The sequence below is a fragment of the Trichosurus vulpecula genome, chromosome 5 (assembly GCF_011100635.1).
Source record: "Trichosurus vulpecula isolate mTriVul1 chromosome 5, mTriVul1.pri, whole genome shotgun sequence".
NCBI classification, from domain to species: Eukaryota; Metazoa; Chordata; class Mammalia; order Diprotodontia; family Phalangeridae; genus Trichosurus; species Trichosurus vulpecula.
Window position 1 is genome coordinate 289,292,561 of NC_050577.1, and position 17,388 is coordinate 289,309,948.

General features: G+C 43.6%; 1 long non-coding RNA gene across 2 annotated transcripts in view; it reads left to right on the forward strand.

The window, feature by feature from the left end:
• Positions 1-3,252: 3,252 nt before the first annotated feature.
• The window catches only part of LOC118851827, a 29,988-nt gene continuing 15,852 nt past the window's right edge, over positions 3,253-17,388 (forward strand). Inside the window, exons 1-2 of one of the 2 annotated variants that reach the window (XR_005010509.1) lie at positions 3,253-3,446; positions 6,489-6,575. This is a non-coding gene — a long non-coding RNA (uncharacterized LOC118851827). Of the gene's footprint in view, positions 3,447-6,488; positions 6,576-14,035; positions 14,170-17,388 lie in introns of those variants that run through there. The other variant, XR_005010508.1, reaches the window with a different exon arrangement.

Sequence of the window (17,388 nt, forward strand, 5' to 3'; positions counted from 1 at the left end):
TGTTGGGTAATTCTTAGCATACCTTGTACATACTTCCTTCACATATATGGAAAGTGTGCAGTGTTTCAGTTTTAAACAATGAAGAGTTCCCATAGAGTTCCCAGCCATGGTGGCTGTTTCATGGGATGGGCATCTGGCCCAGTAAAAATTTGTCGTCCATGGTGGCCCCTTTTATTTGTCTGGAGCAGCCAGATTTGGTCTCACTCTGAGGGGCTGAGAAATACCATCACCCTTGACCTTGCTAGGAGTCATGTCTCCCAGGGACTCCATGCTCTTTGGACCCAGGAATAGAGACCAAGCTTCCTGCTTGGGGTCCTGGGCTCTCGTCAAAGGATGGGCTGTTTTTACTCCACATTCATTGGAATGCTTGGGATCACTGGCAGGTCACTAGGGATTCTGAAAACCAGAAGAATCTGGAATGGCAGAAATTGGGCCATTGGAATCTCCGCCATTCTTCAGCCTGTCTTCGAGTTGTCATTTTTTGTTTTTTGTCTTTTTAAAGAAATTAGCCCCTGGAGGAATCTTGAACTTGGAGGTACCATGGTACTGGGAAAAGTGCTGGAACTCTGCAGTCTGAGGCTGAGGGTTCAGATTCTGACCCTGCCACTTGTTTCTTGAGTACCTTGAAACCCTCCAGGCCCCTCACCTTCTTCACCAGTAAAATGAGGGTAGTTAGACTAGATCAGGGTTTTTTTTTTAATCTGGAGCCCATGAAAAATTTAAAATATATTTCGATAACTGTATGTCAGTGTAATTGGTTTCCCTTTGTAAGTCTACGTATTTAATTTCATGCATTTAAGAACTCTATTCTGAGGAAGAGTTCATAGGCTTCACCAGATTGCCAGAGGGAGCCATGATACAAAAAAGAGTGAAGAACCTTTGGACCAGACAATTTCTAAGGCTCCTTCCAGCTCCAGATCCAAGTGGTAGAAACATCCATCAGGGTAGCAGTGGGGCATTGGGTTTAGAGGGGTAGACACAGAGTCACCAAGACCTGGGCTCGAATTTCTCTGCAGACAATTACTATGCGATCCTGGGCAATTTTCTTAAGCTCTCTCAGACTCATCTGCAAAATGGGGATAATAGGAGTCCCTACCACCTAGGGTTATTCATAGGATCAGCTAAGAGGATTTATAGAAAGCACTTTGCAAACCTGAAGGGGTATGTTGTTTCACCAATCCAGCTAGCAGCTTCTGTGGGGGTGTGAGATCCACCCGCAGCCAGCACCTGGAAAGCTGCCAACAGCACAGGTTCTTTTGATCTGTTTAACTAAGGAAAGCAAGGTGAAGGGGTTGGCAAGCTTACTTTAATTCAGCACACAAATATCATTCACTTAGTTCAGGGGAAAAAGCCAGCACCCTGAACTTCAGAGCAAATTACAAACAAAGTACAAACATCAACAGACAGACCCAATACAGATTCATAGTTACCAACATCTAGGTTCAGCCTGGGAGCTCAGAGCAAGGGCTGGCCCAGAGTCACATGCGCCACCATGGCCGCGGGGAAGAGCTCCAAGGAAGAGGAGGCTCAGCCTTGGTTTTATATCTTTTTCAGCATCAGAGGTGACTCACCCGCGTGACCTAGAATCATCACCAAGAGGCGACTTAAACCCACGTGGTCTAAGAGCCTCTGCTGTCCCAGTCATGTAAACTAGGCCCTCCCTGGAGTTAGCCCCACCTTAGTGGCCAATCCACACCCACACAGGTTTTACGCCTAATAGGGTTTTGGGCCTGGGGCTTAGCACTTAGTAAGACTCAATGAAATGCACTGAATCACTCAAGGCAAACAAAAGCCAGACTCCACAAGGGCACTTGCTGAACTAAGCGCTAAGGAGCCCGTGTTGCTTACCAACACACATGCACAGGTCAGCGTCATTATTATTACTGTTGCTGGTGATAATTATCTCACGGGGGTGTGCCTGCTGTTCAGTCATTCCAGCCGTGTCCAGCTCTTTGTGACCCTTTTTAGGGTTTCCTTTGCAGAGATACTGGAATGTTTGCCATTTCCTTCTCCAGCTCATTTTACAGATGAGGAAACTGAGGCAGACAGGGTGAAGTGACTTGGCCAGGTTCACACAGCTAGTAAGTGTCAGAGGCTGGACTTGAACTCCTGAAAATGAATCTTCTTGACTCCAGTTCCAGTGCTCTGTGTACTGTGGCACCCCTAGCCGCCAGTCATTGAGATACGAGAAGTATTATTTCTCTAGGTAACGAAGTCATTACCCATTTGCTCCAAGACAGCGGCTTTTCCCATTATGAAACTACTGGTTTAAATTACTTTGCATACGTAATCAGAAAGCCTGGAAAGCTTGACCTAGTTAATACTAATAGTCAATGTTTATAGAGATTCATGGATTTAGGTGGCACGATAGATAGAGTGCCTGGAGTAAGGAAGACCTGAGTTCAAATCTGGCCCTAGACACTTACTAGCTGTGTGACCCTGGGCAAGTCACTTGACCCTGCTTGCCTCAGTTTCCTCATCTGTAAAATGGAGTAATAATAGCCCCTGCCTCCCCAGGTCTGATGAATCAAGTGAGATAATACTTAGAACGCACTCAGCCCAGGCCCTGGCACATGGCAAGTGTTACATAAATGTTAGCTATTATTGTTTTTTAGAGCTGAAAGTAGAGGTCATCGAGTCTAACCCTCTCATTTTACAGATGGAGAAACTGAGGCCCAGAGAGGTTATGTGGGTTTCCTGGGAGAGCATAGCCTGGAGTAAAATTCAGGTCTTCCTGACTCTATGCTCAGCATTCTGGCCAAGCTGTCTGCTTTACCTTGGGTCCCGAAGGGGTCAATGTTCTCCCCTCACCACTTCCTTGAAGTGATTTTGCATTTATTTCACATAGATGTTGTACTTACTCCTCTCTGTATGTGTCTCTTCCCACACCCCCATTAGAATGGAAGCTTTGGAAGGGCAATGATTGTTTCATTTTTGTCTCTGTGCCTAATAACGCTTGTTGAACTGAATTGGATTGAGCCTTTTGTGTAAAAAGGGCTTAGGGTTCATGACCCCTTGGGTCTCTTCCCATTAAAAATAATTTGAAGTTTCAGTGTCTATGTATATATTTAAAACAGATGCCCAAAGTCAGCGTGAGTTGGTTCAGCTGGTGGGGCTGCTGCAAACACATAAAGATCAGAAGGCCTTAAAAGGCTAAAAAATGCTGCCTGGCTCTGGGCTCTCCAGATAAAGGGTTAGAGGCCAGGCTCTTGTCTTCTGTAAGTAGCCTGCACTTAGCTGGTTACGGTGGAAGCTATGCTGTGCTGGGAGGTAGGGGACCTGGGTCTGGACTCCCTGCAATAATTCCTCAGTCATCGAAATCAATCAATCTATGCGCTAGACTGGAGTCTCAAAGAATTAACACAAAGATGACACAGTTCCTGCCCTCAAGGGGTTTTCATTCTACCGGAGAATACAACACATACACATATTAAGGACATAAAAAGGTATTTGGTTTTGTGGGGAGGGGTTGTGGAGGAGGGCAGTACTAGCAACTGGGGAGCTCAGGAAAGGCTGCAAATAGACAGTCTAACTTCAATGAAGTCTTCAAGACTCAAGGGATTCCCAGAGTTAGAGATGAGGGGTGAGAGCATTCTAGGCATAGGTGACAGCCCATGAGAAAAGAGAGCCAAAGACAGAGACATACAGACCAAGAAAACAGGAGAGAGACAGAGATAGAGAGACAGAGACAGAGAGACTGAGAAGATAGAGACAGAGGGCAAACAGGAGAGAGAGAGAGAGAGAGAAAGAGAGAGAGGGAGGGAGAGAGAAAGTATTGTATTTGAGAAACTTCAAGATGGACAATTGGGCTGGACGCTGGAGGGTGGGATGTATGATAACGCTGGAAGGCTAGGCTTGGGCTGGGTTATGAAGGACTCTGCAGTCTAGAAAAGAGCTTAACCTCAGTCCTAGAGGCCATAAGAGCCATTGAAGTTGACTGAGGAGGGGCCTGACGTAGTCATACCCACTTAACGCCTCTGTGGCCCCCTCCTGTGACCTTCCAAGGACTAATGGGAGGTGGGGAGCAGACACCGTTCGAGCATTTATTAAGTGCCTCCTGTGTACCAGATGCTTTGCTAAGGGCCTTACAAACTTCATCCCGTGTGATCCTCACGACAACCCTGTGCGGTAGGGGCTGCCATTACTCCCATTTTACAGCTAAGGAAACTGAGGCAAATGGAACTTAAAATGACTTACCCAGAGTCACACAGCTGGTAAGTACCTGAGGCTGGATTTGAACTCGGGTCTTACTCACTCCAGGCCCAGCGCTCTGTCCACTGTGGCACTACCGAGTTTCATCTCCCTGGGGGAGGGAGTTTAGGTTTGGGGAAGAGAAGGTAGGAAATATAGCAGCTGTGTGTACGTTGGGGATACTGAGAAACTCTAAGACCTGGGTTCCTGTCCTGCCATTGACACGTATTGTCTGTGGGACCCTGAGCCAATTACGTAACCTCTCCTGAGCATCAGACAATTCTCTGAGACTGTAAATGCCAGGGAAGGCGCCAATCTGTATTGATAAAAGATGTTTCCTCATATGGAAGTTCCTTATACCATTTCCCTAATCTCATCCCCAAATCCAGTATTTGCTTATCAGATCCTTGGACCAGGAGGCTGGAGACCGGGTTCAAGTCCTGCATCAGATGCTTGTTAGCTGTATGACCTTCACAAGTCACTTACCCTCTTGGTACCTCAGTTTCCTCATCTGTACAAAGAAGCTGTTGACTCGATGACTTCTAAGCTTCCTTCCCATCACTAAATCAATGATCCTGTATCTACCCAGAGGCCAGGGAAGGTCTCACTTTTGATTTTGTATCCCTAGAACCCAGCACAGTGCCTGGCATGCAGTAGGTATTTAACTAAGAATAATCACAGTTAGCATCTACATGGCACTTTAAGGTTTGCAAAGTGCTATATTATCTCATTTCATCCACAACAACCTGGGGCTCTCATTAACCTCATTTACAGATGAGGAAAAGTTAAGTGACTTGTCCAGGGACACACAGCTAGTAAATGTTTGATGTGGGATTTGAACTCACATCTTGCTGCCAAGTCCAGCACTCTACCCACCGTAGTAGCTAGTTTAAATGTTCATTGATTGATTTCAAAGGTTGATTCTCCCTCTCCTTATTCATTAGACTGGCAACCTCACGCACTCAGGGCTGACTTCCTTTGGCTGCTCAATCTCCTCAAGAGAGTGTTTTGATATTCCTAATACTCCAGAAGAATTAATGAACAGCTGGGAGGAGCTGGGTTGTACTTGGCTTCACAGCTGTTACTGGACCCCCACCCCCAGCCTTGTCAACATCAGGGTCTAATAACTGGGTGGTTGTAGAAAGGAAGTCAGAGGGATTAAGAAGTTTAACCTCCTTTTACATTAATCCCTGAAAATCCCTACAAATAGAGAATTAGAAATTCCCCAAATGGGAGGGTATAATAGGAGCTGGTTATGTCATGCCTTCATAATTTTGAAAGGCTCAGTACTACATTAGCCATTTGTTGCAACAATTTGGCTAACAGCTGCTGTAGGGGTGAAAGCCCAACAACAAGAATGCTGCCAGCATAGGTTCTTTTGATCTGCTTTACTAAGGAAAGTAAGGTTAGGGAGTTAATAATCTTACTTTAATCACACATATACATATAAACTCACTTAGTTCAGGAGGAAAAGCCAGCAACCTGAACTTCAGAGCAAATACAAACAAGTTACAACATACACAATATAAACAGACCAGATCACAATTCATAGTTACTGAGAAATCATCAACATCTGGGTTCGCAAGCCAGGGAGCTCTTTACAATGGCTGGCCTAGGGTCATGCAGCATTCCTCCTGTGGTTCAGAGTCCCAAGGGAGAACACCAGCTTCTGGGTTTACATATCTTGTTCAGGGTCAAAGGGGAGTCATACATGCGACTCACCCATGTGATTTAAAAGCTTCACGTAAATGCAACTTAAACCTACGTGGTCTAAAAGCCTCTGATGTCACAAACATGTCACTCAAAGGCATGTAAACTAGGCTTTCCCTTGAGGCAAGGAGGTCATCAAGGACTCCTAATTTAATCAAGGAAATAAAGGCCAAACTCTTTAGGGGCACTTGACTAAATAAGTGCTAAAAGAGAAAACAGTAAAAAAGTCCCGACTTAATACTACACCATTATGATAGCAGAGGGGGTAGACACCATACATGCTGTCTCCTCATTCTGTTTGCAGTTCTTTCTTTCTTAAAAAATATTGTGATCTTTGGAGGAATCTTTGAGTATGTATGAAATTAACATATAACTTCATATTCATACTTTTAAGGAATTAAAGTAATAACATAATTTCTTAAGGAAATGAATACACATTTTTTTTTGATGAGGTGTACTGTGTGTGAGGAACTATCAGTATGAAAAATTCTTCCATTGGTGCAGATAGACAACTGGTCAATAATTTACATCTTAAGAGCAGTATTTCTTAACTTTTTTTCTCTTTTTTTAACCATGGTCCCGTTCAGCAATTTCGTGAGATTATGGAAACCTTCTCAGACTCATGTTTGTTGCCCACATTCATAAGAGAAGGAAATGCTAAATTTCCATCCAAGGTTAGTAAAAATATAAATGTATTTTTCTCTATCCAAGGTCACAGATTTCTTGAAATCTCTTCAGGGTTGACCATAGGTTAAGAATCCGTGCTTTAGAGTGTTGTCTGGGATATTGTGAAGTCAAATCAGCTAGTTGGTCAATAGAAATTTATTAAGCACCTACTATGTGCCAGGTACTGTGCTAGCCACTGAAGATAGAAGGAAAGGTAGACGACAGTCCTTGCCCTCAAGGAGCTTACAGTCTAGTGAGGGAGGCAACATGAAACAACTAAGATCTCATTCATTAGACACTTATTATATGCTAGGAATACAAAGAAGAAAAAAAGTGAGCATTTATTCTACTGGGGGCGGCTAACAATGTCCTTAGATAAACAAATACCAGGCAATTTTGAGAGAGAGCATTAACCCCTGGGGAGATCTGAGAATGCTTCATAGAGCTCCTGAGCCCTGAGTGGAGCCCTAGAGGAGGCGGATTCTGAGGGGACGAGATGGGCAGAGAGGGCATTCCAGGCCCCGGGCAAGCGATAGCTGCTCATCTCGATGCCCCGGAGGAAGGCGGTGTAGCCGCAAGTTCAGGGGAAACCAGTCCTCTCTGGTCCGAGGATACAATGTGGGAAAGGGATTCATGGAAAGCAGTGTGCAGATAGGGACTGTTATCCCTATTGTTTCTAAGTAGTACAATTCAGTGGGAATGATAAGGATTCCATCGTAAACGAAAAACTCGCATTTTCATGGTGCTGGAAAGGTTTCCAAACTCTTTTCCTCAATACGGCCCTTCGGGTAAGTAGTACAGGTTTTATTGCCGCCGCCACCACTGCCACCACCGCCACCATCGCCACCATCGCCACCACCGTCACCACCGTCACCACCGCCACCGCCACCGCCACCATCGCCACCACCACCATCGCCACCGCCACCACCACCATCACCACCACCACCATCACCATCACCACCATCATCATCACCACCACCACCATCACCGCCGCCACCGCCGCCACCGCCGCCATCGCCAACGCCGCCACCGCCACCACCGCCACCACCGCCATCACCACCATCACCGCCACCATCGCCGCCACCGCCACCACCGCCACCACCACCGCCACCACCAGCACCACCATCACCACCATCGCCACCATCACCACCACCACCACCACCACCATCATCAGATTACTGTCAGTGAAGCACTTCATAAACAGTCACAGTTCCGGTCTAATTTCCCCAGCCTTCTGTTTCCTCCTTAAGCCTCATGTACATATGAGCTGCCTCCTTATACATACACACATGCTTGTATACATACACACAAACATATGTATGTGTACATATACACACATGTATGCACATGCAAATAGGCATGTATATACACATTTACATACATTTATACTGGCGTATATGTACATGTGTGTATTGTACATGTGTATATATACACATATATTTATGCACATAGGTATAGATATACACATATTTACAGTAGCATCTCCTCTGAATAAGTGAAAACTCCTTGAAGACAGAAAACATTTTCATTTTTGTCTGTAAATCTCCAATGCCTAGCAGCAGAGCAGGCGTTTAATCAAGCTTTGTTAATCGACTTATTGGAACCAGTGTGTAACTAGTGAAAACTAACTCAGACAGCCTGATGCTGCGCCATATTCCCAACATATTAACCCAAGTAATGGTGGCTTCTCCTGTCAGATGACTATCCATCGAGTCTGCACATTTCTCATTTGTGCTTACGTTGTCTCCCCCTTTAGAACCTAAGCTTCTTGAGGACAGGGACTGTATTTTTGCCTCTTTTTGTGTGGGGTACATATTAAGCCCTTTAAAAAATACCTGTTGACTGACTAGATTGTTCCGTTCCTTAAATCTCAACTCAAACCTCTTTGAGATTCAGTTTGCTCATCTGTATGATGAAGGCATTGGCTGAGATGCTTTCTAAGGTCTCTTTCAGCTTGAGATGCTCTGAGTGCAGAGGTCTTGAGAGGCAGCTTGGCAGGGTGGGTAGGGGCCTGAATCTGAGAGTCACTAAGGACTGGACCCCGGATACTTTCTGGGGCAAGTCACTTCTCTGTGGGCCTCTGCTTCCTCATCTGTAAAGTGAAGGGCTTAGACTAAATGGCCTTCAAGGTCCCTTCCATTGTCCTATGATCTATAAAATAAAATTCTGGGTTTGATCTGAAAAGGACAGTTAAGTAGTTTCTGGTCTGACTGTCCAGTGATTGTTTTAGTGCATGTATAATCCAGCTCCTAAGATATATGAGATCCCTTTTATTTTTCTTTTAAAGGAACATATCTTTTATCCTGGAGCAGGAAAGGATAAACACATCTGTACGGCATTGATTTTTTTTTCTCCTTTTCTTTCTGGGTTGGGTGGGGAGTAGTGGAAATGTGGGTGGGAGGGGGAACTAGTGAAATATTTGAAACACTTTACATTGAGGGGAGAGGGGAAATGGAAGGTGAAATGCCAAATTTAGTTTGGCCCTCCATCCTCTCTAGAGCTGTTTTCCCTTCTGTCAGACACGCACGGCAGTGTTATTCCCATCCAGGGCGAGGCAGGGGGTGGATAATATAACATTCCTACTTAGCACTTACATAGTACTGCTTGTCTTGCAAGTACAGTGTCAACATTGACAAAGGAATCCTCACAACACCCCTGGGTAGGGGGTTGGTCTGGAGTGTTGATTTTGGGGATGGCTCTTTGACCAGGCTCTTTGACCCACAATGGAACATTGAATTGGAAGCTTTGTCCAGTGGGCTAATGGTCTGTACTGGGAACCCAAAGGCCTTCAACTAGATAAGAGCAGGCATGAGGACTGGAACTGGAACTGACTTCATTGGTATGGGGGACTTGCCGGTAAGGAAATTCCTTCTTTCAATGCAGGTTGGTATCTTCTCTGCAACCTATGGAGTTGGAAGGTTGCTTAGAACACTGAGAGAATCATTATAAAATATGTAATCATATATAATATTATATTAATATAATTAATATAATATTAATGATTATATCCATTAATAATAATAGCTGCTAACATGTAGGCAACCTGGTGGCTCCTCATTCCCAGAAGGGCTCTCCATAGTAACACTGAACCTAGTGTAGACACTTAATTGACTTAGCCCATTGCAGCTTAGAGCTCCAGAACTCAAGCGCTCCTCCATCATCAATCCCACCCCCCCCCATAGAAGGATTGCAGGTATATATACTACCATGCCTTGTTAGAGGTGGTGTTTGAACACAAGTCTCCCTGATTTTAAGGCCCAGCTCTCTAACCATAATGCCATGCTTCCTTAGAAATAATGATACAATTAAAAAAAGCCAATAAGAATCATTTAGAGGGAGAATTTATCCATCAACAGGAATATGTATATGTGCCTACTATGTGCCATGCGCTTTGCTAGTTGCTGGGGCTGCAGAGACAAAAAGAAACACTACAGACCAATGTTAGACTGTGAATGTCTTCTCTGAAGACCAGCCTAGCTAGGCTGGCAGAAGCTCAGCACAAGGATGGCCACAAAGCGATTAATTTTTCACCCCTGGGAACTTTCTAAGATCATTTGCCAAAGTGTAGAGAGGCTGTACTCAGTGTCCAGTGAAAGGAAAACCGATACTGTGAAACTAGTGAGTGCCGAATATTCTTTCTTTTTCTTTTTATCTCTCTTCCTTTCCCCTCCCTCTCTCCATTCTTTCTTTCTTTTTCCTTCTTTCTTTCTTTTCTTTGTTTCTTTCTCTTTCTTTCTTCCTTCCTTCTTTTCCCTCCCTCCCTTTTTCTTTCTTTTTCTTCCTTCCTTCCTTCCCTCCCTCCCTTCTCTTTCTTCCTTCCTTCTTTCCTTCCTTCCTTCCTTTCTTTCTTTTTCTTTCTTTCTTCTCTCTCTCTTTTTCTCTCTCTCTCTCTCCCTCCCTCTCTGTCTCTCTCTCTGTCTCTTTCATTCTTTCCTTCCCTATCTCGCTAAGGGACTGAAAGTACAGTAGTCACACATGGACTTGACCTCACTACCAATCAGTTTAAGAACTTACACCTACTCTGTTTCTGATCGGTGCCTGTTTACCCCTCCTTAGGCAGCCTAGTGGTCCCCTGCTCCAGGGGCTCACCACATTGGCACCAGACAACACTTGTCCAATTGGTTTTAATCTACTGCAGCTCAGAATTCCCTGAACTTAAGTAATCCTCCAGCCTCAGCCTCCTCCTCAGCAGGGATACAGAGTGCACCACCATGCTGGTCTCAAGGATTAAACACCAAAATATTACAGTATTAGGGGAAAATCTGTTTGTCCATCTGGGAGTAGATTTCATTTCCTTGGCCTGCCCTAGTCCACTTTCCCCTCACCACAAATCACTCTAACATTTAATGTCCATCTAGGGGAAGATTTCATCTACTCAACTGCTGAATGGGTTTTATTGAATCTATTTAGTCAACTGTGTCCTGTCAGCTTTTATTTTGATGAGAACTGAGACCCACTCAAGCTCCCAGATGGTCTACCAGCCTTGGGCACCTAAAGTGTCAAATAATTCTTAAATGGATCATTGTTTCAATGAGTAATTGTAGATTGTCCGTTGTATGAAGACATGATATTGACCCACTGCCTGTGAAACATGTAGTCTGAGGGCATTTTTCTGGCAGTAGGTATGGCCTTGCATTGAACCATCCATACTCTCTGACCCTTTCAACAAATGACATATATTTACACGGTGCTTGGCCTTGTACAAGGGCAGATGGTCATAGCTAATGCCTTGCCCTCTAAAGCTTCCTTCCATCTACTCTGTATGCTTTATGTATATATTGGTATGCATAATATTTGATATAATATATACTAAGATATATAACATAACACAATGTAATGTAATAGAACAGAATAAATATATTGTCTCTTACATTAGAATTTACAATCCTTGAAAGCAGGGATTATTTCTGCATCTTCTTTGAATTCACAGAGCCATAGCACATAACACATACTTAATAGATGGCTTCTAAGGTCTCAGCATCTAAATCTCTCATCCTATGGTTCTATTTCCCAATCATAAAACTTAATAAAGATAAACTCAAAGTTTTCCATTTGGGTTTTTAGAAAATCAATATAAGTATGAGAGTAGGAAGGTGTGGCTCAGATCAGTTTGTATGAACAAAAAATCTAGGGGTTTTAAAGGGACCACCAACTCAATACAATGTAGCAGTTCAACATGGAAACCAAAAAATTAATAGGATACTGGATTGCAGATGAAGAAATTGAGGCACAGAGTGATTAAGTGAGTTGCCTGGGGGTCACATAGCTAGTAAGTGTGTGATGTGGGATTTGAACTTGGGTCTTCTTGACTCAAAGTCTATCGTTCTATCTAGCAAAGCTATGCAAGGACATCCTTGGCATTCCCTCTGGATAAACAGTAGCCAGGGATGGGTGAAACATTAAAGGGTTGAAGGAAGGTGGAGACCCCACCCTGTTGCAAATTCTACCTTTCTCAGCGAAGGAAGGACAGTCATCCTTTTGAAATATTTGCTTGGAAATCCAGGGACATTCGTGTAGCAACCCCTCTTGCTGTCTGTCTCTCTGAAGGGAACTCAGCCCTAACAGGCATGGGGTATCAAGAGAGGAAGCATGAATGAACCAGTATGTGACCTGGCAGCAAGAGAGAGCCTTCTCAGAAAAGGTCACTAGACTTACACAGAAGACATCTGACACGCCTCTTTGTAGCTAGAAACAGGAAATAAAGTTCTCAAGGTCAGATTCATGGGGATGGGGGGCAGAAGAGGTAAGCTGGCAATCAGAGGAAGGGAGAGGATATTTCCATGTCTGGCCTGCCTTTGCCCATGTGCCCCTCAACCTGACAAGCAATGAAGTACTCTTAGGAGAAGTGTTTAGAGGACCCTGAAAGAAAAAATAATCACTCAAAGGAGTTTCTGTTTCTCTCAAGTGTATCACAAAAATTCATATTATTATTGGACTTTCAAGTCCAAGATAAACATTCATTAATGAATGAATGAATGAAACCTAAACTCCTTAACATGCCATTCAAGGCTCTCTGAAATTTGACTTAAAGCTTAATGTCTGTCCCCAAATTTTCCCCAATTAAAATGTCCCACTCCCCTGCGTACATTCTCTCTACCAGGCCTTTGCTCATATCATTTCTGTCATCTGCGATGACAGATCTCCCTTGTATTCTCTGAATATTTGAATCCCTCTTGTCCTTCAAGGTCTAGCTTCAACCCCACCTCTTTCCTCTGCGATACTAGACCACTCCAGTCCACACTGGCCCCGCCCTTGCCATAAATCACCATAACGCTTAATGTCTACATCGTCCCTTTAGCACTTATCATGGGATCAGACAATTTAGAGCTGAAATACGCCTTAGTGACCATCTGGTTCTCATTTTACATGTGTGGAAACTGAGGTCCAAAGAATGTGTTTAGTCACTCTCTACTCTTCCCTTGTAACACCATATTTGGAGGACTGTGTTCCATTCTGGGTGCTACGGTTTAGAAAGTGCAGTGACAATTGGAGTGTGACCCAAGGAAGGATGGTAAAAGATCTTGAGTCCATCACAAATGGAGATGAGTTGAAAGAACTGTCATTGTTTAAACCAAAAAAGACGAAAGGAAGTGTGTGGGTGGGAGGGAATAACAACTTTGGGGGTTTATTTTTTGGAGGCAATTGGGATGAAGTGATGTGCCCAGGGTCACACAGCTAGTAAGTGTCTGAGGTTGGATTTGAACTCAGGTCCTCCTGACTCCAGGACCAGTGTTCTGTGCACTATGGCAGCACCTAGCTGCCCTGAGAATAACAACTTTTTTGCATGCTGTTTGCCTTTGTAAAATGTGGGCTCCTTGAGGACAGGGACCAAGTTTTTGCCTTTCTTAGTATCCCAGAGCTTAACACGATATTCAGCATACAGTAAGTCCTCAATAAATGTCTGTTGACTGGCTGATTGTCATATAGAAAAAGGGTTAGATTTGTTCCGCTAGGTCCCAGAGGGCAAAACCAGGAGCAATAGGGGAAACTGTAAAGAGGGAAATTTAGACATACTGTCTGGAAATATTTCCTAATAATGACTTTTCCAAAAGTTGAATAGGCTGCCTCCTCCTAACTGGAGACTGGCAGGCAGAGTCCAGCTGTCCACTCATTGGATTTTTTTCTGGGATGTTTTGAACCAGATGGCCATTGAAGACCCTTCCAACTCTAAAAATTCCATCATTTTGTGAAGTAGCTGTCCCAATGTCTTTCTATGCCCTGGAAGGGCATGAATTCTCTTCCTGGTACCTTTACTGATCTTCTTATTTTTGATGTTTTTTTCTCATTCTTACTCCTCAGGGCATTGTCTCCCAATGGCTCCCATTTTTAGGGTCTTTTCTGGAGACAAGGCTCTATGCTCTTTATTTAGTTGGAATCTCCCTACAACTTTGCAAGTCCAGTAGCAAAAGCATGACTGGTATCACTTCTCTTTTGCAGATGAGGAAACTGAGGCAAAGCTGGTTAAGTGCCTTACCTAGGATCACACAATTAGTAAGTATCTGAGGCAGGATTTGAACGCACAAAGATGAGTCTTCCTGATTTTAAACCCAACTCTCAATTCCCTTTACCACCTCGCATCTGATTCTCACAACAACCTTACTGGTGAGTACTATTGGTAGGTAGGTGGTATTATTATCCCCATTTTACTGATAAACTAAGATTGAGAGAGGTTAATTAAGGATCCGAAGTAGGATTTGAACTCAGGCACTTCTCACTCCAAGTCCAGAGTTAGTAGGGATCTCAGAAGCTATCTTGCTTATCTCATTTATTTTATAGATGAGGAAACTGAGACCCAAGGAGGTCACATGACAGCATAGTACATGGTACATGGTAGGTGCTTAATAAATGTTTATTGATTGACTGGCTTACCCCAGGTTACATTGGCTGGATTTGACCCCGGAACTTGATTACAGCCATCTTTTCTTCTAACTCCAGGAATGATGAGTATGATAGTAATGGTGGTGGTGGTGACGATGATAATGGTGATCGTGATGACGATAGGGAAGGTGACGATGACAATGGTGGTGATGATGGTGATGACAGGGAAGACAAATACTACTAATTTATTGACTTTGGGCTGACCCAATGCTGGTGACTTGAAGTGGAAAGGTTGTTTGGTGAAGACTATGTAAGTATCTGGTGAATGGAGGGGAATGAGGAAGAGAGAGCAGGACGAATATTGGTCCAGCTCGAGTAAAATGGAATACCATTCAGCTCACTCTTAATTCAAAACAGCTGTCGACTGGCCTCGGCTTCTGATATAGCAGGCAGAATTCTTGGACACTGAGTTATTCTTAGAAGTATGTGCACAGACACTGGCAAGGTTTGCGGTAGACTGGCTCTTGCCAATCCCCTGTCAGGCCCCCAGGCCAGAGGATCCAAGAGCTATTGTTCTAACTTATGAAAAATAACTCAGAATTTTTATTTTCGAATTATTAGCATGGCAGGGGAAGGGGGTGGCTGGTGGGGAAAGGACATAGAAACTGCGTCTGTTTGCCTCCTTTTCCAGTTAACGTAAGTTCAGCGATGGTAGATGATTGGCAAGCATCGAGTTTAATTGGTTTAGTTTGTGCATAGCTGTTTGCTTGTTATCTCCCAGTTAGGCTGTGAGTGCCTTGACAGCAGGAACTGTCTTTTTGCCTTTTTTTTAATCCCCAACACTTAGTGCACTTTCTGGCACTTAATAAATGCTTATTGACTGACTGACTCATTTTACAGAGAAGGAAACTAAGAGGGGTCACGAGAGAATGTATTTTCTTGAGGACAGGGACTGATTTGTTTTTGACTGTCTCCCCAGCACCCAGTACTACCTGGTACATAGTAAATCCTTAATAAAAGCTTATTAGGATAGATGCTTCATGAGGGCAGGCACTATTCAATTTTTGTCTTTATCTATCCAGTGCCTAGCACATAGCGGGTGCTTAATAAATGCTTGTTGGAAGAAGGAAGGAAGGAAGAAATTCTGGAAGAAGGAAGGAGGAGAGAAGGTAGGAAGGAAGGAAGGAAAAGAGGAAGGAAGGAAGGGAGGAAAGAGGAAGGAAGAAAAAAGAAAAGAAGGAAGGAGGAAAGAAGGAGGGACAAAGGAAGGAAGGAAGGAAGAAGGAAAGAAGGATGAAAAAGGAAGGATGGAAGTAGGAAGGAAGGAAAACTTCAATAGAATGTAAGCTTCTTGAGGGCAGGCACTATTTCATCTTTGTCTTTGTCCACTCAGTGCCTATCACAATGCCTGGCACATAGTAGGTGCTTAATAAATGCTTATTGGATGAATGAAGGAAAGAAGAAAGAAAGGAAGGAAGGAAAGAATGGTCACCTAAAGAGAACATAAGCTTCTTGAGGGCAGGTACTATTTCATTTTTATCTTTGTCTTCGTTGTTGTTGTTCAGTCATTTCAGTTGTGTCTGACTCTTCGTGACCCCATCTGGGGTTTTCTGGGCAAAGATATTTTGAGTGGTTTGCCATTTTCTTCTCCAGCTCATTTCACAGATGAAGAAACCGAGACAGACTTTGTCTACCCAGGACCTATCACAGTGTTTGGTACATAGCAGGCACTTAATAAATTCTTGATGCTCAAAGTCAGGCAGAATCTTGATTCGAACCCATATCCTGTCTCCAAATCCAATGTTCTTATACAAAAACATGATACCTCTGAGTGGTTGACAGAGAAGTATCTCTTCTAGTTGCTAAATGAGGGAATAAAAGAATCTCAGAGTTGGAAGGAACCATAGTAGCAAGTGGCCGTCAAGTCTGACTTATCTGGAATCTTCACTGCAACATATCTGATGAGAAGGTATCAAGCCAGTGCTTGAATTCATTCACTGACTGGCAAAACGAGGCAGCCCATTATACTTGGGGGCAACTCTTATCATTAGGGAATATTTATCACACCTTGACCCTAAATCTGTCTTCGAAGCTCATTAATCCTGATTCTGCCTTCTGGGACCAATCAGAATAAGTCACATCTCCCATTTATGTCACAGACACAGAGAACATGTTCCTCCCTTTAGTCTTCTGGATTTACTGGGGGACTGTCCCTGGGGGCAGCTCCTTATGACCAGACCAAAAAATGATAGATGTGAGACAACTTATTAATGATGAAGAAAGATGTTGCATCTTAGGTCTCATTCACAGAATCAAGGATATTAGTGCTGGAAGGGGCCTTAGAGATCCCCCTGACCATTCCCTTCATTTTACAAATGGAGAAAATAAAGCTGAGGGAGGTGAAAGATCACAAAGCTAATACATGATGGAGCCAGGTTTTCTGATTCTTAGTTGAGGCCTCTTTCCTCTTCTCTATCCTGAATACCACCCAGAGCCTCTATTGCCAAGTTGTGTTTATAAAATTTTATATTCAGCTGAAAAGGTCTCTCTCTTCTTCCTTTTCAAAGATCAACTCAATCACTGTTGCCAGTAAACACATAAGTGGAAGTCACATTTTGAGTAAGATGTGATAGAAAGCTCAAGCACCACAAAAACTTCAGTGTCTGCCCATGGACAAAAATCCAAATTCCTTAACTCATCATTTGAGGCCCTCTACGATTTGGCTCTGACCTGTCTTTCTAGACTTATCTCCTTGTGTATTCTGTACTCCAACTCCTTGTCCCTCAAATATGCTTCACCTTGGCATCCTTGACTCAAGCTATTGCCTGAGCCTGGATTGTCTTCCCATCTACCTTTGATTGTTAATATCCTACCCTTTCTGCAACAGTCTGGTTCATACGCTACCTCCTCATTCATTTCAGTTCAATTTAATTCAATCCAATCCAATTCAGTTCTACTAAATCCAAGAAGCATTTACTAAGCACCTACTGCATACAAAGCACT